Source organism: Megalopta genalis, unplaced genomic scaffold, assembly GCF_051020955.1.
Source record: "Megalopta genalis isolate 19385.01 unplaced genomic scaffold, iyMegGena1_principal scaffold0026, whole genome shotgun sequence".
Taxonomy (NCBI): Eukaryota; Metazoa; Arthropoda; class Insecta; order Hymenoptera; family Halictidae; genus Megalopta; species Megalopta genalis.
This window is the reverse complement of record NW_027476096.1, coordinates 1,137,186-1,161,516: the sequence shown is the minus strand read 5'-3', so window position 1 is coordinate 1,161,516 and position 24,331 is coordinate 1,137,186. Positions and strand designations below refer to the sequence as shown.

General features: G+C 35.9%; 1 protein-coding gene and 1 long non-coding RNA gene across 2 annotated transcripts in view; one reads left to right on the top strand and one right to left on the bottom strand.

Moving 5' to 3' along the window:
• The window catches only part of LOC143260958 (cytochrome P450 6A1-like), a 338,865-nt gene that overhangs the window by 29,549 nt on the left and 284,985 nt on the right, over positions 1-24,331 (top strand). The gene's annotated exons all lie outside the window — the stretch shown is intronic.
• On the bottom strand, positions 7,338-7,822 carry LOC143260949 (uncharacterized). The gene is made up of 2 exons (XR_013035228.1): positions 7,735-7,822; positions 7,338-7,613 (listed from the first exon to the last, which is right to left on the bottom strand). It is a non-coding gene; the product is annotated as an uncharacterized LOC143260949 (long non-coding RNA).

Genomic DNA, 24,331 nt, shown 5'->3' with positions numbered 1-24,331 from the left:
AATAAACAACTGACTGCACCGTGGATGACGCAAAGACTGAAAGCACCCACTTTGCCAAGGCATGTGCGAAGCAACATTGAAAATATTCTTCCAAAATCTGCTGTACAGGCTTCCACAGATGATGAAGAAGAACCCTCAGCCAAAAAAAGGCGTTATTGCAGTCTTTGCACGTCTGAAAAGAAAAGAATGTCAAAGATGACCTGTGCCAAATGCAAAAAGACAGTTTGTGGTGAACACAGGAAAGACGTTTGTCATGACTGTCTCTAAAGAAATTTTTTATAATATTATAGTTTTTTTTACACTGATTATATTATAGTCTACTAGTTTGTAAGGATAAAACACTATTTTTTGATATTTTACGGGATTTGTTCCCATAAACCGAAGACTGTTGATTTTTGTTAATTTTTCATAGAGGTCTAGTGATTTAAGTTTAAAATTACTTAAAATATAAAAAAATATAATATAAATGCATTTTATTTTTACAATAATGCCAAACCTTTAAAATGACTAGATTAACTTAAATAAATATCCATTGTTAGTATAAAATTGACGCCTTAGAAAAGCATGCGCCTCTGAAGCGTATGGTTATCTTTTACGTACGTTGTCATATGGTTATCTTTCTAGGGTTAAGAGAGTCATAGTTACTCCAAGATAAATCATGTCAAATCATAAAACTGTCGTATCTACTATAATCTGTGATCACTTTTATTAATATTAGGTTAAATTATGCTTTTGGTAATATTGTGAGATGGTAAGATTATATCAAGGTTTATAGTCGTACGGTCCACTACCAGAGTCACATTTCAACAAAGAAGATTTTCTCAAAAGTGTTCCATTTTGTTATTTGTTTTGAATTTCGTAAGAATACAAATTCAACCGATATCAGTGTAATTTTGTATATGAGTATAAACTTGATAATAATGCTGCAAAAGCTACACGCAATATAATAATGTAAACCAGGTGTTCTGGGGAGAATACTGTTAACGATCGAAAAGTGCAGCGTTGGTTTGAAAATTTTCGGTCTGGTGATTTTTACTTACAAAATGAACCGCGTGGAAGACCCAAAACGTCTGTGAAAAATGATGCTCTGTAAGCATTGGTTGGAGACAATTACAGCAGAAAAGTACTGCCAGTACATTGATGAAATGCATGAAAAATTGAAAATTATATGCCTATCGACTTGTTAATCGGCATGGCTCAATACTTCTCTACGACAACGTGCGGCCGCGTACGTCGTACAAAACAGTTGCGAAATTAAATTAATTAAAATATGAAATTTGACAGCACCCTGCTTATTCGCCGGATCTTTCGCCAATCGACTTTCATTGTTTTTAAACATTTAGAACTGTTTTTACGGGCTAAACAGCATGAAAATGAAAACAGTGTGAAAAATTCCATATCAGAGTTTATTGATTCTAAAGATCAGAATTTCTTTAACCCATTATCCGCTAATGTCTCATTTTTGGGAAGCTTTAAAATTTGTTTCTTTTAAAAACTGCAATTTTTAAATAAAATATAGGCATTGAAATAGTGAGAACATATCACGTGCTCCATGAAAGTATTAAGAATTCCCACTATTTTGTTTTAAATCATTGTAAATTTCAGGTTGATACTAATAATCTCAATTTAATTTATTTTTGTATTTTTGAATTCCGGCGGTATTGGGTTAAACAGGCATCTATGCATTAAAATCTCGATGGGAAAAGTCTATTGAAGCAAATAAAATATATTTTGATTAAATAAACAGCTTTTGAAAAAAGATACGCAATTTTATATATTATATTATACAATAAAATTTGACTGGACATCAATATGAGAAAATTAGGTTTTTTTTTAAAGAATCTTCGATCCGGCCCATTGTGTGACGCCTTCCTATAACGATGACAGACCTATTACATTCATACGATTACCTATTACATTTCCTTATACATATGTATGTATCCTGTGTATCATGAATATTTCAAAACACTGCCACATAAAGAGCATAAATAAATAATAGCAATATCTTACGTTCAACAATATATAAATATAATTAACGTTCAAAATAAAAAATACTATTCCTATTTTATTTCTTGTTATTATTTATAAACAAAATTGGATTAATACAAAATATATTTTAAGTGATATTTAATTTTTCATAATTGAAATTAAAGGATTTTTACAATTGTCTAAAATGTAATTATTATGTATTAAACAATTCTAATCGTATGTAGTAATTATGTTGCGATTTAAATATTTTTTCATTCTTTTAATTATATCTTGCTTTCTCATAATAATTCGGAATCCGTTCTTTTTTAGAAAAGCAGGAAATCATGAACTGGTTTCGTCGATCGTCTGTTTCAGTACAAAACCTGCATTTTATTACGTCTGTTGCATAGTTTGAGATTTAATCTTTTTAGCTTCGTTTAAACGATTACGCATTTGTTCCACCGCTACAAAAAAAAGTTCTATTGTTCGTCGGGGCTGTTGCACCGTACATTGTGTACCGTCGATCGCAAATTGCTCGTTCTGCTGCATGGAATGATGTGGTGCTGCACTGTACACGTTTCATTCTCATTTCGTGCGAACATTGGTTGAAACTTCACTGGGCAATGCACTCGACCGTTAATATCGAATAACGGTCTTACAAATATTTCATCACGAATCCGTATTAAACTTTTATCACGTTATATACATGCATTTGGATAGAATCAGCATTGTTTAAATAGCGGAAATTATAACATAATAAGCAGTGAATTTAACACGAATTATTGCAGTGGATAAAAATTGTCCTTATTTTCGGTGCCACATAGCCGAGAGAGTATTCAATTGAGGAAGGATATTTATTTTCTGATCGCAAAGGAAATGATAATAGCAAATTTTCAAATACATAAGATCAAGTGGGACAAGCGTAAACTGGTTTTTGTAAAGTTGGTCATAAAATGTGCATATTTTCTATCTTTAACAGAAATATATTTACTTTGACGTAATTATGTAAATATAATATGAAGCCTTTATCCCGATTATTTTCGGGATCTCCTATAATTTTGTTGATACAGGGTGTCCCGCATTTTTCCGTACATACTTCGGGAGCGTGTACTACTAGTGAAAACAAGACTGATTAACACATTGACAGCCGGCGACCTAAGAGACATTTAAAGCCTGAGCGCCGCAACGTATCGGCCACTTAAACCCCGAACGCCGGTCTTATTCGCTTGTTTCTGATCACTGAATAGCCAAAGAAAATATTTAAAACATTATATATTTTCGTAAAATAGTACATTTTATTTGCATATCCTTCATATACAAATTAACGGTAATTAAAAATTTAAACAAAATCGAAATTTTTAATTTATAATTATAAAAAAAATACAGTTTCTCATTTCATGCTGGATTATTACATATATTTATTACACACTCATAAATCCGCGTTTTCGCGGGGCCGACGCTCAAGCGACAGACTCAAAAACTCGCGTTTTCGCGGGGCCGGCTGTCAATGTGTTAATATATATATATATATAACCTTGATATAAATGCTCCATTGAGAAGTTACGATAAAAAACTCATTTCTTAACTGAGCCAATAATGAAAATGCTTTTCGTAGATCTAGGTAACTTACAGTGGCCCGTAAAAGTGTTCGTATACCTTTTGAAACGCAATAATTTTTTTAAACTGGATCGAGGGATTTGAATTATTTTCAGATTTTCAAAATGCATTTCTAAAATTTTATTATTACTTGGAATGACAAATAAACTAAAAAAACTCTCGTTTTTAACTTTTATCGAAATGAGTTGACGTTGTTATGAGTTACAAACAAATTAAAGGTGGCAAAAATCGCAGTTTGACCAGAACTAGAAGAAATCTGCAGTTTCTTAAATCTTTCAACGCTTGTAGCTCGACTCTGGGTTAACCGATTTCGATAAAATTTTCAGCATGCATATAAGTTACCGAGATATACGAAAGGCATTTTTTAAATCTTTATTATATGCTCAGATAAAAAAGTTAAAAAACGAGTTTTTTAATTTTTTTTGTCATTCCAAGTAGTAGCAAAGATTTAAAGAATGCATTTTGATTATCGTCTGATATACTAGTCCCTCTACCACCTAAAAAAAATTCAAGTCACTTAATCCAGTTTCAAAAAAGTTATTGCGTTTTAGAAAGTGTACGAACACTTTTGTGGTTCATTGTATACGTATGCAGAAAATTGTATAGACATCGGTTGACGTTGTTACGAGTTACATCAAATTTAAGATCGCAAACATCGCTGTTTTGTCGCAATTTTTGACATTTTTGACCAAAAATTGTAAAAAATCTGCAGTCTGAAATATTTTAGCTCCTGTAGCTCTCGATTCTGGATTAATCGACTTCGATAAAAGAAAGTATTGTTTCAAATAATGATATTTAATTTAATATTTCATTTCATAATCACTTTCGAAGTCACATTATTTGAAATATTATTTTATATAACATGGTATTTTATTCTACAATTACACTGTCCGACACGATTTTTGGGTTCCTATAGCCACTATGAAATTCTTGTAGAGCTTCACTCCCTGCACAAGAATCCGAAAACCGAATTGCTCCATCACCCTCAGTTTTTTAAATAAACGAATTTTTGTAAAAACCCAAAATTTTCGACAAAAATGAAGTATTGCATGAAAAGTACAAACGTTAGAAAGTTCTAATTGGTGTTAAAAGATAGAGGAGAGTTTCCCGAATATAGTGGCATGCAATTTATGAATTGTTTTTGGTCCTAAATAGCAATGAATTGATATCAAAGTTTAAAAAAGTGTCGACGTGCGCAGTTTCTCCGAAATATTTTTGTATTTTTACGAAAAGTTTTTTGTTCGGCACGAAAACTCTACCCAGGATCGGATTCTGTAGACATTTCTGAAGAAGAAACGACCCGGTAAAAGTGTCGGAACGATATACATTTCGAGTAGATCGAGAAAATAATATTTGAATTTTTTTTAGTACTTCAATGTTCTGGTTTTTTTTACATATTTCTGTGGATAATAATCACCAAACTGTGATATATTTCAGACAAAAAATCACACCCGAGTATTTGGAGTTGGTAACGAAAGTATTCTAACACTAGTATAATTTTGACTCTACGCCATATAATTAAATTAATATTTAAATATATATTTAACGATATGTTTCAAGAAGTTTAACGTTTTGAAAATGATTATTTATTCATGATCGAATTATCGTTATAATTTAAATGATAACTGTATACATGATATACTTGTAATTCGAACAAATTCAGAATAAAATGAATATTTTTTGTTCATTATTTTTCTTTTATTATTTCTCCATTTTTAATTTATGATTCACAGTTTGGTGACTATTATCCATAAAAATATGTAAAAGAAAACAGCACATTGAAGTACTAAAAAAAATGGCACGCCCCACACGCTAAGTGGGTGCCCCATTGGATCCCTCCATCGGTGTTGATTACCCATAGCCTCGGCACTGTCGGACAGAGAGACGCGAGCAGCGAAGCACATGACGGCAAAATATCGTGTACATGTTGCCGACGAACATTTTCTCGACCTACTCGAAATGTACATCGTTCCGACACTTCTATCGGGCCGTTTCTTCTTCAGAAATGTCTACAGAATCCGATCCTGGGTAGAGTTTTCGTGCCGAACAAAAAACTTTTCGTAAAAATACAAAAATATTTCGGAGAAACTGCGCACGTCGACACTTTTTTAAACTTTGACATCAATCCATTGCTATTTAGGATCAAAAGCAATTCATAAATTGCATGCCACTATATTCGGGAAACTCTCCTCTATCTTTTAACACCAATTAGAACTTTCTAACGTTTGTACTTTTCATGCAATACCTCATTTTTGTCGAAAATTTTGGGTTTTTACAAAAGTTCGTTTAGTTAAAAAACTGAGGGTGATGGAGCAATTCGGTTTTCGGATTCTTGTTCAGGGAGTGAAGCTCTACAAGAATTTCATAGTGGCTATAGGAACCCAGAAAAAAAGTTTGATTTTGTCGGACAGTGTTATTTGATATAATCGTGAAATTATTTGAATGAATTATTAAATTCATTGAATGCATTATTTCAAGCAGTTGCTTCTTAATGCTCATTTCAAATGAAATTTTCCCAGCTCCGGTCTTGCCTGTAAACAACCAACGAGTCTTAGCAGGCCGGGAACATGGTAACCTTGAAACGCGATCCCGAAAAAAAGATATTGGCCGGGAAGGTCGACGAAACGTGAAGGCGGTCTTACATGTGGGACGAGCGAGACGCTGGGCAATTAAGTAACTGTATAACTTGTGCCGTACATTCTCCTTCGGCACGCGAGTTTATATCAAGCGTTCTTCTCGTTCCTCCTGTTTTTCGTATCGTCTTCTTCGTTTCTTTTCCCCGTTTAAGAAGAACGCGGCTATCGCGGTACCGTTAACCAAAATCGTCGTCCATCAAACCGATCGGGCCGTTCAACCGGTGGAATCAAAGAGAGTAGGCCAAATTGAAAGCATCAACATCGATAAATCGTTATCATTATTTATTCGAATGCATTTATTTAGTGGAAACTGAAGGCGCCAGCACGAAACCAGTACTCGAATGGAAATTTAAAGTGATGCAACGGGCACAAAACTATTTAGGAAATTCAGTTGGCGTTCGGTCCAAAATATTTTGAAGCACCTTTGAACGTATTTGGGAGCTGATTAGAATAATGGATTCCTCGTCCTCATATTTCTAAAGGCGTTGTCCTATTTAATAGCGAGTTAACAACGTGACGTGAATGTTTCCATATAAGTGTTACGATTCTCAAATGGTCTAGATGGAAGTTCTTTTTTCAGAAAATTGTAAATATGAAATTACAAGATATAAATTCGAGAATGAAATTTGTTGATGATCGCTAGAATGCCGATTTTATACATATATGACAAAAATGGTTGACTGGAATACGCAATAATGAAAGACGGCAAAAGGATAGAAGAATATCGTTACATCGAAAGAAGAAACAAACTGGCATCCGTTTCCTCACTCAAAAAAAGAAATGTACGAATTTTTTGTTACGTACATTTGTAGTTTCGCGGTTTTATTGATCTGACTCACACCGAAACAGATCATTTTGTTTTATTGCAATTTATTATACCAGTATTATTAATTTTTAGCCTCAAGAGTTATTATTGGTGATATTAACCGGTTCATTCTCATGGACGTGTATACACGCACCGCGATATCGTTCACGCAGTCCCACAGACGCGTAAACACGCGCCCCGCTATCGTTCACGCAGTCTCACGGACGTGTAAACACGCTAGTATTAGATAAAGAGTTTAATTTGGAAAAGTGTTAATTTTGGAAACGGTATATAGAAGTAATAAACATTGATTTCAAAATATTTCAAATTTATTATTGCTCTGTATGATATAATTCAAAACAAGGAACTGCACATAATGCAACATCACAATTGATACAATGATATCTGGTTTCTTTGCGAATCGATTGTTGCTTGCACCATACACACCGTCTCATCGGCATAGATTTCTTATTTGTTGGCTGTAATTTTTTTAAGAAACATCTAGATTGCAGTCGCAATGGATGAAGATGATTCCTCCTTCCTTTCCGATGAAAATTCTCTGTTGGATCGTTGTAGTTATTTAGTAACTGCAATATTAAATCTTCTTTCACTTCGCACAAACTTTTTCGGTTTACATGGAGGCAGTTCCAAATTGCATGTGCATTGCATATAGCAATATCTAATAAATAAAAGAAATACTTTTTGTACCATTTGATTGTTTTCCTAAATGATCCAATGCCATGTAAAATTTGATCTGTGTGATCAACAGCACCCATGTGCATATTATAAGCTAACACTACGTCTTTCTAATTTCATTATTATTTGCATCAACACTAGTGAAATGAAGGAATCGCAAAATATTGAAAAACTTTTTTTTTGACATGATTTGTCTAATAAACACAAAATTATACATTGCCTTTGTATTCCAATACATGGACATCTTCGGCAAGCGAACAATACTCATATGAATAATAATTGCAAAAAAACAGTGCAAATCATTACTAGATACATGAAACTGAGATCTGGAGAAACCTTGCTTTCGGCTGTATTTATTAGTCTCCTTCACAATTAACTCTATGAGTTCTTCACAAAAAAAAAATTTGAAGATTTGAAGAAAAGAACTATCTTCTGATATACCAGATTGGGGTAACACACCGTGATGTAAATCGCTGTACCTCCAAACTTGTGGCGTAAAATTTTGCGTGGCAGTAGGAATATTCCATTTTCTTTGGCGTAAAATATTTTTCCATCTTTCGCACAAAGGAACATCCTCGTCAGTCATATCACTTTCCACAGCACTTTCACTTTCACTACTACTATCACTAATAATTCGATTTCTAGATCGTCGCATGGTGGTCATCTTTGCAGAACAGTCAAACGTACACTAAATGAAATTACAAATTAGTACTAACCACAAACTTAGTCTCTCCAGACGGAGCAAATCAGTAGGCGCGTGTTTACGCGTCCGTGAGAACGAAGCGGTTAATAATTAGTGATATATAAATTGTAGCAATTAATATCGTTGTTTGTAATCGTTCTTTTGAATCGTTTTACACTGTAAATACATACACATATCTTTACTATTAATATTATGACACCAAAAAGATATATAATAATGAAAAAATAATGAAAAGAAATATATAATGCTGATCAAGATGGAGCAGATGCTTTCCTAATTAATTAAAAACACACACACACACACGAAGAAAATATAAGTTTGGAGAATGTTTACAAGATGGACGAAAGTGAACTTGCATGGCTTTTCCGACGAAAACACTGAGTGGAAACAAATGTTACTGGACAAAAGGCGAAAGAAGATAGAATTACAATTGGCTTATGTGAAAATGCGTTAGGCACACATGAGATTATGCTTTGTGACGCCACCCTGATCTCCGCGGTCCCTAGACGCGGACAGCGACTCGGCACAAAGTTCGATTTCCGGGAAATTCGACGTGGAGCACGATGTCAAGACCGAGCGCCAGACAGTAGAAGGATGCCACGCGAAACGCGAGATATTTTTCCCCGCGGATAAGTCGGAAACCGGTTAGCGCGAGATAGATCGATGCGACAGGGATCCAAGGTTCGATCACGGGAATAGGGAAGATAACCCGTACGGTCGGGCAAATCTCGCGGACACTATTATTGGGTTGGCAACTATGTAATTGCCGATTCCAGTTATAGATATCTCTCACTCCCATTTTTATGACATCCGTAAATGTTATATTATAAAATTATTATTATTATTATATTATTTTTTATTATCCGTGAATGTTAGCAACTGGACAAATTGAATGTAGCGATCAAGGAAAAGCGACCAGAATTCGTGAATCGTAAAGGTGTCATTTTCCACCAGGACAATGCTAGGCCGCACACGTCTTTGTCCACTCGGCAAAAATTGATGGATATTGGTTGGGAATTGATGTTACACCCACCATATAGCCCTGATCTCGCGCCATCGGATTACCACTTATTTCGATCCCTGGACAACTCCCTTCGTGATAAAACTTTTAACGATGATGACGCTATAAAATCTCACTTAACCCCTTAACGCGCAGAAACGTATTAACACGGGCGTGCAAAACCGGCCAAAATGTGCAGACCCGTATATATACGGTCGGCGTCGCAACTTATGTCGCTAAAATGTTCAGATTCTAATATATCCGGGCAGTAAAAATAACTTAATAAAAACCAAGGAAAACATTCAATTTATTGATATTCATCGTGCAATTCTGTATTGTAAGCTGTAAAGTTTGTTTATTTGGGATTATAAAATATGGCCTTTTAGGGTGACACTTACAAGCATCTCTGACCTGGTAATTGTTTCTATCTATCTATATCCATTATTGCGCATCTAATTAGCGTTGGCACTTTTGTGAGTTTTGTTATGACTAATTTATTTATTACTCTCCAGTTATCTCCGATCTCTTTCTATTTTTTGCTTATTCAGGAATAAAATATGCACTTTTAGGATGGAAGTAAAGTAGACGTTATCAAAGTGAATTTCTTCAAAGACAATTGTTTTTTATTTTTTACAAATATTATTAGTGTCAACATATAAAAACGTTTTTGTTTTATGGTGTATTTTTATAGAGAGTAAATTGGATTTTTAGTGTATAAAAGGTATGTTTTCTAATGTTGAAATAAGGAATGTTGGGCTATGTGCTGCACCTTGTTTTGAAATTTACCATACAAAAGAAAATTTTGAATAGTTTTAGTTTATTATATATTTTTCAGCTAATAAATATTATTATTATATTATTACTGTTGAAATTTTAGCCTCGAACAAAAATTAATCTATAGTTTACTTAGTACTAAGATACTAAGATATCGGTTTACATTTTCGCCGGTTCCGTCAGCGGGCAACGACGGTGATGTAAACTGTATACAGGGTGTCCCACAATTATTTTAACAGCCGAAAATGAGGGGTAGCTGAGGTCATTTGAAGTAACTTTTTCCTTTGCGAATTTGCAATCTGAGGCTTTGTTTACGAGTTATTAACGAAAAACACTGGCCAATGAGAGGTGACGGTGCGAGGGAGAGGGTCCGCGAGAGAGTCCGCAACACGAGGCTTTGACAGAAGGTCGGGACGGACTCGATCCGCGTTCGAAGTATTGAACAAGTCACGAAGCGAGAACTTTCCGGATTTTTTTAACTACATCACAGTGATATTTTTAAGAAAAACGCTGTTCACCTTTACTTTAGAACGTCTGCAGAATATTTACTAATTTTTCGGATCCGAAATAATATGAAGTTTAACCGTGACAGCTGTTTTAATTTTCTGGTGTGCAAGACACCTCGTGTGTACCATATGAAATTTTTATGCAAGGTGTACAGTGAAGATTAACGAATGATTTGCAAAGCTGATTTAATAATAAATAAGGGACGTAAAGGATTTGTTTATTAGAGAGATATGAAAAATATTATCAGTAAGAAACTCACCCATTTAGTTGAGGATGCATTTGCTGGCTGAAATTCATGATGTCGAAGGGCACTGACCTTGTACAACGTACAGCTGATCTTTCACTGCACTGTCACTAAACACTGATCACTTAATTAATCACTGATAATCCGAATCACTTGTGGATATTTAAGAAAGATCACTGAGACTCGTTCGCGGATAATCGTTTATTCGACGCGTTCGTTCGGAAGTCGACGTTTCACTGCCAAAAAATCGAGGCCTTGTCGTTCGTCTTTCGGCCGTCCGAGGAAATAACACCCGATACTATTTTCTTCGAAGCGCAGGGTACCGCCAAATGAAATAAACAAGATATGCCGAGACGTAAACTGTGTCCGACCCGCTGTCACCCTGCGCTCTTAGAACGCAATTAATGGCCGTGCGAAGAAAATGGTATCGAGTGTCATTTCCTCGGACGGCCGAACGAAGAACAACAAGGACCCACAGTCAAGGCCTGAATTTTTCGGCAGTGAAACGTCGACTTCCGAACGAACGCGTCGAATAAACGATTATCCGCGAACGAGTCTCAGTGATCTTTCTTAAATATCCACAAGTGATTCGGATTATCAGTGATTAAATAACTGATCAGTGTTTGGTGACAGTGCAGTGTAAGTGAACTTCGCAAATAACCATACCAAAGGTTCCACCGACAGTATCCCTCGAATGTTGCGGTCATCGACCTGGGATCAGCTGTTCGTTGTACGAGGTCAGTACGTACGAGTCAGCAAATGCATCCTCAACTAAATGGGTGAGTTTCTTATCGATAATATTTTTCATATTTCTCTAAAAAACAAATCCTTTACGTACCTTAACGCGATTATTTATTATTAAATCAGCTTTGCGAATCATTCGTTGAATTCTGTTCGTACACGGAATTATTTAAATTAAAATATCATTTACGAACTTTGTTAATCTTCACTGTACACCTTGCATAAAAATTTCATATGGTACACATAAGGTGTCATGTACACTAGAAAATTAAAACGGCCGTCACGGTTAAATTACTTATTATTTCGGGTCCGAAAAATTAGTAAATATTCTTCAGACATTCTAAAGTAAAGGTGAACAGCGTTTTTCTTCAAAATATCACTGTCACGTAGTAAAAAAAAAATCCGGAAAGTTCTCGCTTCGTGATTTGTTCAATACTTCGAACGTGGCTCGAGTCCGTCCCGACCATCTGTCAAAGCCTCGTGCTGCGTACTCTCTCGCGGACTCTCTCTCTCGCACCGTCACCTCTCATTGGCCAGTGTTTTTCGTTAATAACTCGTAAACAAAGCCGCGGATTGCATTTTCGCAAAGGAAAAAGTTACTTCAAATGACCTCAGCTACCCCTCATTTTCGGCTGTTAAAATAATTGTGGGACACCCTGTATAGTAGATACCGCGATACATCATCACCGGTACCATTAGATATACATCGTGCCCTGACTGTTTGGGGATCCCAGCGTCACGTATACAATGTGAAACGCGACAAATAAAACGTCTCTGATTGGTGGATAAGACGAACCCAAGAAGGGTATAAAAGAAGCGTTTTTTCTTACCGGACTCTCAGTAGAGTTTGGTCGCTCGATCGTTTTCGCCCATATACCTTCTCTCAATAAAGGAATAAAATAAAGTCTTTTTAAGAAAAGAATTAGAATCATATTCATTTCTATTCCATAATCCCAACAATTACAAATTTAGGAAAAATTAAATATTTTTCAGTTTTTTTTTTCGTCTCCTCCTTCCCCTTCAAAATAGTAACTGGTAATTGAAAAACAGTACGATGGGTACAAAATTCGATCTGCAATGCGATTCAATATTCACTATAATTATTTATCCACTATTTTTATTGAATTTTTAGTAATTTTTGCATTTTTTTTACATATTTATTGAAATTAAGGTCCAAATATGTATTTTCTTAAATAAAAAAAATTGATTTTTTTTTTTTAAATTGTGCATTAACACGTTAAGCGCCACGCCGGTCCCTAGGGACCGGCGCTAGACTTTCCGTTCAGGCCACGCCGGTCCCTGCGGACCGGCGACAGATTTTTCGTTCTTCTATCGCAGCGCGTGTGTCGGTCCTTGCGTATTTGTGAGACTGAACATTTAAATTATGCGATATCGGTTTTTGTTTGGTCAATGCTTCAAGGAATAGAATAGAATACTTAAAAACATTAATGTAATTTATTAAAACAAGATATGCAAAGGTGAGGTTTGTTTGTACATTGGTTACAAAAGGTTGTTACTTTTTGCGTTACATTTTTAGCTGTCTTTGATCCTAACATTCGTGTATTCTGATTATAGCATTCGGTGCAGTATCTTCTAGATTTGTGCGCACTGCCTTCTTTTTTTTCCAAGTGATGCCGAGGATTTACACGGGTGTCCACTTGTTCCTCGTTCTCCTGCATAAGTCTGTCAACTAATTTTTTGCGGTACATTGTTATAGACATTTTCTGGCCTGTTGTTTCTTGGTATATAAAGAAGGAATTTACAACAGCAGTGTTCAATAACAATTCAAAACCTAATTTTCGATACCATTTCACCGATTTTCGTAATGGATTACTGTATGCAGCAAGTTGATCTGACAGGTCAATCGATTTTTTCCCCGCATTATAGTCTATAACAATTGTGGGTTTACTAACAATTTTTGATTTTGTTCGAACGGTCTCCATTTGGAGTGTATGTTTGGTCGAAAGTAACAGAACGTCACGCTTCTCTTTCCACTTCAAAACTGTGATCCCTTCTTTACTCTCTTCAGCGACACATTCCCCCCGTTTTAGCTTCTTGAATACCACTTCTTTTGGGGTATCCTTGCGGTTACTCCTTAGTGTCCCAATCAAGTGAGTATCTTTCCCTATCAGTTCCTTGGCCAAGTTTACACTGGTGTACCAATTGTCGGTACAGAGGGTATGTCCTTTATGAAGTATACCTTCGCACAAATTCATAACTACATTGGTTGACGTCGTGTTCACTTTGTTGAAAGTTTTGCCACTGTAAACACTGAAATTATATGTGTAGCCGAGACCACAGCTGAGTTTGAAAATTTTGATTCCATACTTATGTTTCTTCTGCTACAAGTATTGTCGGAATATAATTCGTCCACGAAATGGAATCATCGATTCGTCAATACAAATAACTTCCGTCGGATGGTAATATTTTTTAAAATTTCTATTCAATTCGTCGATAATCGGCTGGATCTTGTATAATCGGTTGGTGACATCTGCTGTTTCATTGTTGCAAAAGTGAAGCATCCTCAAAAGAATTTCAAATCGGTTCCTGCTCATTACTTTGTGTGGGAATGGATGATAATATTGCGGATCCCTGGACCAGTATAAATATATTGCTGGATATTTTACCAATCCCATCCATATGATGAACCCAAATAAGCGCTCGATTTCATTTTTATTTGTAGGGACCCACTTATTTATACGCCTCGAAGCATTCATTGATTGCTTTTGCACTGCATATATATTTGTTTGATCGCTTATTTCCTGAAGCATTTCTTCCGTGACCAGTAAAGCGTAAAAGTCTTTCACATTCCGACAATTTTGTAATGTGATATTAGATATGTGAACCCCACATTCGCTTGTAAAAGCTTTTATAATAGGTTGATTTCCTCGAGGATCGAACCATTCTTGATTACCCGTTGGATTAGTATCCACATGCGCATTCTCTGATGAACTTTCATCGCTCGACGAGCGCAATACACGACGATGACGAATTGTAGGCACTAAAATTTGTTCACTTGACGTATCACTTGATGACATCCTGATTTTTGGGTCAACAAAATTTTGAATTTCTAGTCAAGAAGAAGTACGAGAAAACTTGGAAACTGAACGAAACTGGGCTACGATATGTATGCAACTGAGGATTTCTTACGCGTTCGAGCGTCATTAGGTCTCGCTTTTCAGTTTTTTATCTTCTACCAAGGAGAAGGGACTATAAGGATATAAACAAAGTATATACATAGTATTTATTACGGGCTGTTTATACTCTGGCTCGCCTAGCGGCGCGCTGCCCGACAGGGCCCGCCTGACGGCTTACTGTGGCTTGAACGGAAAGGCGCAAAAATTCGGCGTGGCGCTTAACGTGTTAAGGGGTTAACTCAGTTTTTGGCCGAAAAGGATCAGACTTTCTACGAGCGTGGAATTTTCAAGTTGTCAGAGGGATGGCAAAAGGTCATCGAACAAAATGGAAAATACATACATTTTCAGTGGAAGTTGGTCGTTTGCGGCGCGTAGTTATCTTAATCTTCCTTATGGCGACGGTACGGTAGGTCGGTACCAAATCCGTAGCCAAGACAAAAGCGCTATTACAATCTGACTGATTACACTGTCCGACAAAATCAAACTTTTTTTTTTGATTTCCTATAACCACTATGAAATTCTTGTAGAGCTTCACTCCCCGAGCAAGAATCCGAAAACCGAATTGCTCCATCACCCCCAGTTTTTGAAAAAAAACGAACTTTTGTAAAAACCCAAAATTTTCGGCAAAAACTTTGACATTAATTTATAGGTATTTAGGACCAAAAACAATTAATAAATTGTATATCACTATATTCGGAAAACTTTCCTCTATCTTTCGAGGCCAATTAGAACTTTCTAACGTTTTTATTTTTTTCATGCAATACCTCATTTTTGTCGAAAATTTTGGGTTTTTATAAAAGCTCTTTTTTTTGAAAATTGAGGGTGATGTAGCAATTCGGTTTTCGGATCTTTGATCGGGGAGTGATGGTCGCGAAACGTTTAAGGGATCCCTGAGCTGACTGGACGCGTGGGATATCGGCGATCGTCACACTTCTCTTTCCTCGAACTCGCTCTCGCTCTCGCTCTCGGTCTCTCTCTCTCTCTCTCTCTCTCTCTCTCTCTCTCTCTCTCTCTCTCTTACCAAACTCGCTCTCTGTATCAATATCTACGCGGCACGGCACTCTGCAATCCGTTCGGTGGCTCGCTTGACAGTGATCCTTCGCGATTTTTCGGCCTCGACGGGAATTGGAACTTTGTACTCCCACCCCCCACTACTCTACTCGTTAACGGATCTTAGCCCAATTGGCCTGCCTAATCACGCGACATGGAATTCCCTCAGGTCCGTCTCGCGGAGGGCCTGTGGTCCGAGGCTGAATCGGTCTTTCCCCAACATCCTTACAGGGTACCTCCACACCACCCACGCTTCATGGAGCCCTTCCTTGCGGGGCGAGACCATTGCAAAACATCAAAATGTGGATCTTCCTTGAAATTCCGATGTTTTGGTGGGCTTTGGTCCTGGTTGTCTCGGGGTTAGTTGGCCTGCGTATAAGGTGTCCCTGTTCTTCCATCTACGCGCGTGTAGGACGTTTTTAGGTTGGCCAGCAATAGAGTACGGTCCCGTTCAGGTGGCAGCTAAGAGGGGTTCCTTTTTCGAGGGTTTGAGGTGACCAATAGATTTTTTTAGTCATATTATGATAGCTGGTTGGAATACGAATCCAATATTGTATTATTTCTTTCAGATAATCATACTATTGGAAACACAAAAGGCATAAGGAAACGCAAAGAGATTCATCTTTTGTTTATGCTAATCATCAGTGTATTGTCTACACTTTTACAATTGTTTAAACATTGCACTGAACGTGAACAGAAATCGAACCTTTTTATGTTTCCTTACACCTTTCATAATACCGCCCGCCTCCAGCTGTTGCTAATTTAATTGCTTCTAATTTATGATTACCTGAAAGAAATAATACAACATTGTATTCATATTGAAACATTATCCGCTAATGTCCCATTTTTGGGAAACTTTAAAATTTTTTTCTTTTAAAAACTGTAACTTCTAAATAAAATACAGGCATTATAATAGTGAGACCTTTTTATGTTTCCTTACACCTTTCATAATACCGTACGCCGCCCGCTGTTGCTAATTTAATTGCTTCTAATTTATGATTAGCTGAAAGAAATAATACAACATTGTATTCGTATTGAAACCAGCTATCGTAATATGACTAAAAAAAATGTATGGTCCTATTTAAAAAATCAACTTGACATTGAAATATTGTTCACCATTATGTCAAAAAAATTATTGATACTACCTACAACATCTCTTTATACTGAACACTTTTTGTATAAACATTGTTTTCGTAGCTTCGATCTGTTTCGAGATATTTCACTGTTCTCAGTTAGGCGTAACACCCTGTATAACCAAGCAGTTCGTCTCTCTTTCTTTCTGAGACATTGTACTGTACAATCTGTTCATTCATAGTTTCATGTATTTCGTGTATGTAACCAGATGTATGTACAACACTCAGCTTTGGAACTTGGAACGATCAGTTATTAAGTAACCAATCGTTGGAGAATACAGAGTTAGGTTCGCTTACGATGCTTCACAGTTAGCTGGCTTCTGATGAACGAATATCTGAAAGTACAGTGGAAACGTGGCAATTAGACGATTACAGAAAGCTATCGTTATATGTTTGATATTTGAAAAATGAGTCGTAGAAGAGTTCACGAAGAAGAAGACGGATACGGTGAACTCGTGTCTTTCATTTATTTTAATAACTTCATACTTTAAAGTTTCGAAAATCGCTTTTTTTTACTGTTACTCTATTAATACACATATTCATCATCTTCCTTCTTACTTGATTGCATAAACTTTGAGAAACGAAAATAAGAGCATTCGGAATCGAGAACGCTGACATAGTTTTCGTTTCTTCAATCAATAATCCAACCGCCTTTAACCCTTTTAGCACCGAGCGAAAAAAGCGTACCTAGGCGAAGAATACCGGGCCGAATCGGCGAATTTGTAGAGGTTTGCGAAAATGCTCGTAAAAACCAAAGTAGGCGTGATATTTACAAAATTCAAAAAGCAGCATATTGCGAAAGGAATGGAGAATAAATCAATACCAATGGGGTTTCGATATTTGTTAAAAATCATAAGAATAACATAAGTATAAGACATAATGAAAATCGTACAAAGTAATTTCTCTTTTTCAAAACGTAATTGCACATAGAAAAAATCAACATGTTCAGAAATTGGTACGTAAAAAATAAATCGAAATATTCTATTGGTTTGGATATGTTCGGTGGCAAATGTTTAGGGCCGGGTATTTCCGAAAATAACGGGCGCGGGTTATATTGGCTATCGTTTTCAACATTTACTTTCCTGAAATTCGTGAAAGATTCACTCTGGCATATACAGACCCTCGGCACGAAACAACATAAGATATAACAAAAAGTTGATTTAATAAACATTTTTTCACTTGTGTTGCATCGAATATGAACCATTTTAACATTTTATGAAGTTATACTTAAACACAGATCTTTTGTGATGAGTATAATAAGGCTCTAACGGAGGCGCAACGATATATCGTCGTTGGTATTTTTGGCGATTGCACCGAACGACGATATATCGTCGGGTTAACAAATTGCTCCATGATATCATAAACACTGTCCTTACAGAGTATTATATTAATTTTATTAAGGGGAGCTAAATTAAAAGCTAAACTTTCGCTTGTACAGGATGTCCCAGGTTTTCAAACTTTGTCAATATATTCTATGGCACAAAGTAAGAAAAAAATATTATGTAAACATAGATCATATAGAGCTTTATTAACATTTTAGGTACGGTTGAATTCTGCGTGTGGCTATTTCCCTGGACAGCAGAGTCTGACGAGAACGATGTATAAACGATACAATACTGCAAAGTGTGACGGGCAATGATGTTCTGTGCATGAATACATTCAAATGAAGTTAAATCATAATTTAAAAAAAAAATGTATTACACATAGTTTAACTTTAACGATTCATTTTAATAATTAATAATATAATTGAGTATGATATATTTTGAAACATGGTACAACGCATAAACCTACGGTCACAATTTTCCTCCACCTCCCGTTTGTCTTGCCACTTGAGAGTGAGCATGTTGGACGATGACCGAAGGCATATTTCGCCATTTTCAAGTTTTTCGTTTATGACAGGCATGTCTTTCCTTCGCGGTTTTACGGTGCCACAGGCGTTAGTTTTATTTTGATATAAATAACTGAATAAAGTCGGACTGGTATACCAATTGTCAACGAACAATGTATGCCCCTTTCCTAAATGGGATTTCAATAATGTGACTGCAACTTCAGCTGATTTTCCTAAATATTTGTGATTTAGTTTTGTTATCTCAGAATCGATGCCGGCATATACAATAACATTTAATACTAAACCCGTTTTACAGTCACACAATACAAAAGTCTTGATGCCAAATCTATTCCGTTTAGAGGGAATATATTGTCTAAATGACAACCGTCCCTTATATAACAGTAAACTCTCGAACTACAAAGTTTATCAGACAGTTCCTTAATTTTTGTCAGTTGGTTGGATGTTTCTAATAGAACTGTACTAAAATAAAGATTACTTAACAGAAACGTGTATCTATCCCGACACATAATATTCCCGTAAACATCGTTTCTGCTTTTCGCAGAAACCGATCTTTCGTCCAATACGCTGTGTAATGTATTTTTTTTTTACTCTTGCCATTAGTAAACGAATAATAAAGAGATTGTATATTTCGTTCAATGTTGTTTCCCCTTCGTGAGCTTTTGTGTACGAGCGCTTGCTAGTGTTCACCTTGAATCTTCGATACTCATTTGTTTTTTGAACAATAAATGAAACCAAATTTTCCGAAAAAAATATTTGGAAATAGTCGATTGGAGTTGCGGATCGATTGAGCCGAATTGCCATACCAGAATTTCGCAAATCAAATTTATGCACCTACGGCTCCAAATTTTCAGGTGACCAGATTATTCTTTCAGAGCTTTCCTCTTCGCGCACATCAGAATCTTCTGACTCGGATGAACTGAGTATTCTCAATTTTTTAATTTTCGTCCTACTCTGCATGTTTCTATTGATTTCATTTTCGATTTCCAAGTCGGATCCTGAATTGTCAGAAATTGCCCTTCGTTTTCTATTTTCTTGTGGCATTCTGGGGTTAGAGACTCTAACAATGTATAACGACATGTTAGAAAAAGCAAATGGTATATTTATTGTCGTATCCATATTCTAAACCATCCATATGTTAAACCTCCCGTTTGAGACCCCCCCCCCCAAGCATCATTTAAACATAATATGAAAGTTTTTACAAAATTCTAGGCGTCATATAATATTATATTTTTATTATGGTTTAGAATATGGATACGACATTTATTTAACACGTTGACTGCCGCGTCACCCGTATTCGTGTGACAGCAAAAGTTCTCATCAGGCTACGTCACCCGTAATTCGGGTGACGCTGATTTGACTACTTACAAAGGATTTCCGAAAATATTTCGACAAATATTCTACAGGAGGTAATGAAACTATAGAATTCTTATAAAAATGGTTTATTAAAAAAATTATTCGCAGTGTATAACATTAAAATATTCTCTGCAAAGTTGAGGTTGATCAGGACAGCTTGGACAAAAAGTTGTTTGTTTTTTCAGATATGCTCGTGCCTCTGATCGGTCCATTTCGTATCTTTTATTTGAACTGTAGCTTCCTCAGTATCATCAACATTTCTTTCTTCTTCCATGACCAATTCTGGTAAAATCTCGTCAATAGTATCTTCATAACATTCATTATCACTAAGATTATATTTATCAGTATCCAAATCAGAATCTGACGATGTAATTTTATTTATGCTTCTCCTTCCGGGCAATCCGATCTCTTCTCATTATTGAAAAAAAATAAGGGCAAAGATTTTAAGTTATACCATTCGGTACTCGGCGAAGATTCCAACTGTTCATGCAGGAATAGAAACAGATATGAATTAACAGCGCACGCTTCCTATAGCGGCACGGGTGGCCTGTAGGAGATTTTGTTGTAAATACGCGTGACAGTCAACGTGTTAAGGAAAAAGCAACAATTTATACCCGACACTGCCGTATTAAAAACAAAGACTGTATAAGACAAAAGAAGTGCGAAACAATGCATATGAAGACAGTTATTCAATTGAAATGGCGAGCGAGTGAGCCACTGCAGTGGCGCATCGTTCCTAAAAGGTTAAGAAGTTATAACAAAAAATCAGAATAGGATTAATAATGCGTTCAATGAAATGAAAGAGAATAGAAACGAAATTCGCACGGTCATAAATTCGATTTTCGATCGATGTCAATCATGTATTGTCAACAACGGTAGACACATTTCGATATGTATTAATAAACACAGCTTACATAAACACACGGCATGTGCTGATCAATTCAAGCCAATGCTCGCAGTAACAGCAAGTTGATTACTATTCCTATTCTGAATTTTTGTTATAACTTATTAATAAAGCTCTATATGACCTATGTTTACATAATGTTTTTTTCTTACTTTGTGCCATAGAATACACTGACAAAGTTTGAACATTAAAACCTGGGACACCCTGTATATTTCTTTCCACTCTTCGGAATCTTTTTACCTTTGAATATACTTTCTATAGTTTCTATACTGAGTACACTTTCTATATATTTCTTTCCGCTCTTCGGAATCTTTTTGCCTTTGAATAGTAACATTCTTATTGCGAAGGAATAAAGCTAACGAGTCATACTGGGATTCAGAAATTAAAATCCCCCTCGTCTGATTCATTCCACCTCATTTATTGCTTAGCCATTTTTAACCTCGGGCAGTGCTTATTTTGTCATGATTTATGGCTGACTTGGTCACGCGTAGCGCGTACGCATGTGTACGGTATTCAAGTTTCAAGTGTAATCACGGATCTTCGCATATTTTTGCAGTTAGGCTGGTTACGTAGTATCTTTGCGTTATTTTACGAGCGAACACGACGGTGTACAAGCGTTGTCGTGTCGCGTATCATAATTCATCGTGTACCGTTGTCACGGTTTCCCTGTTGTAGGCGTACAGTGACTTCTTTTCCCGTTACCGTGACCACGACGACGTAAAAACATCGGCATATTCATCGCATATAAAACTGGCGTAAAGCCAAGACGAAACGTGAATGCGAGCTATCGCCGATTCCCACGCGGATCGTAAATATAGAGTGTCCACGATATCGTCAAAAATGCCACACATTTTATGACAGTGCTATACGACATCGTTTATTAAACAATTGTACGTGCAACGGAGCGATACACAGTCAATGAAAAAGTATTCGTAACGCTATTTCTGGTTTTTTATAGACAAATTGTGAATATTTGAACTGTTATAATTTTATAAAAGCGTGCCAATAAGCCAGGATTCATTTTCAAACTTGAAGTTTCTATTTATGCTGTGCATCGTTCATTTTCCTGTAATTTCTTTTTTTACGATGCAATAGCTGGAAACTGGAGACGTGCTGATAGCTCCCAACTGAAGAACTAGCTGTTATAATTAGATTAAAAAAATATCACTTGTTCATATCAAAGTTTGTCGTATGTATCTTGCTTCCTAAATGTCCAGCTCGATAGAAAACGGTAAAATTAATGAAATTTATTAATAATTGTGATCAAAGCATTCAAAGATCAACATTTTATAAATTCTATTTTTTCCCATAAACATGCTTGCTCTTCGCATCGATACCCTGAAGGACTTAGTTCATATCCAGATTAACTTTCCGATATTTTTTTTAATCTAATAGTATTTGCCCATGCTGTGAATACACCTTGGACTGTAAGAAACACGTATTTGTTATTCAAGTTGATGCTATTAGTCGCGAAATGTGAAAGAAATTGTTCAAAAAGCCATATGATTGAAAGATTAAATTTTTTAGTTTCAACAATTATAAATAACCGAAAATTCGTTTCATTGGCAATAATCATTAATGATGAATAAAAATTCTATCTCTAGAGAAATGATGGGAGCAAAGGTGAGACGTTGCATCAGCACATTTCTGGCAAGAAAGGCAAACTCTGCATTTAAATTCCCACGCAGGAATCATTGCGTTAATGAAACCAGTGATGGATTATGGGATAGACCACAAAAAAAGGATCTTGAAAATGGGCTCAAACTAATGGCGATGGACACGAGATTGGTAGATCTGGACCATTTTTGGAATATTGAGATTATATATCTCTTCTCTGATCATTAATCAAACCGAACGTTTCGTGCAAATCGGGTTCCTAGGAACCGCAGATTCAACATTTATCCGCAACGAGATGATGTGAAAATTTGGAGGCAAATAGAATTTACTCCGAAAGAAGACCATTTATCAAGTGGAGATCTCTCTAACCGTTCCGCTACTGCCGCTATAAAATCATGTGAATTCATCTGTTTCATCACCGGTGCGTAACTAAGGAAGCAATACATGAATTAAACCATGTCTTGTTTTATTATCGCAGCGTACTAAGTTGTTAAAGTTTTGAACTAGTCAAAGCCTGTTTCTTCATCGAAGTGTGACTATGAGGTAATATCGTCATCAAGCCGATGTCCATTTCATCACCGGTGCGCCACCAAGGTGATAAAGTTGAGAACTAACGGATGTCCGTTTACCATCGGAGCATACCAGCAGATGCCTACCTTATCACCGGTCGCAACTGTGGAGGAATATATGAGTCGTTTATTTTGAAAGTGGCATAAGTCACTTTGTTTTTAAGTCGATATATTTAAGGGTTTGCGTTTTAACACGTTTAAAAATATGGATAATATTCATAAAATACAAAAATAATTAGTACATTTTGAAACATAAGTATAAGTAATTTATATGAAAATACATCAGTTCAATTTAATTTTAAATCGCGTTTTGTTTCAAATTTTTAAAATAACTGTGGTATATTGGGGGTATATAATTAAGCAAGTCCATCATATCTTTGTATTTTGCTGAAGAAACAGGACGAGGTCCAGGGTATAACATAATATAATATATAATATAATTTACAAAACTACACTATTCTTTCGCACTTGTAAAAATAAGTCCAGTGATCACAACTTTTTTAAAAATACTGAAAATAATTCAAAACAATACTTCACACACACATATCACACGTTTCTATTTCTTTTACACTAAACCCCGCAATTAATTTCCTGAGTACAGCGACTTACGCCACTTTCAAAATAAACGTGTTTGTTATACCGTTAATTAGCAAAACTTCTCTCGAACAAATCTCAATAGTTCTTAACTTATTGATTGCAAATTTTTAAAAAATGAAAAGATTCCGTTCAATTGTAATTAGTGTTACCCTTAACTCGATTTTTTTGAAAAAGTGACTTATGCCACTTTCAAAATAAACGGCTCATATTGGACTAACTGATGTCTATTTCATGCTCGGCGTGCTACAAAAGGTAGACAGTTGTTGTTAGGTAGACAGTTGACTTCATTGTCTAAACAATGAAGTGTCACTATGGAACATTATCGTGGAATAGCCGATGCCTGTATTATTACTGGAATGCCACTAAGAAGGGAGCTGATGTCTGTTTCACCACCGAGGCGTCAATGTGGAGTAATATCGTGGACAAATCGA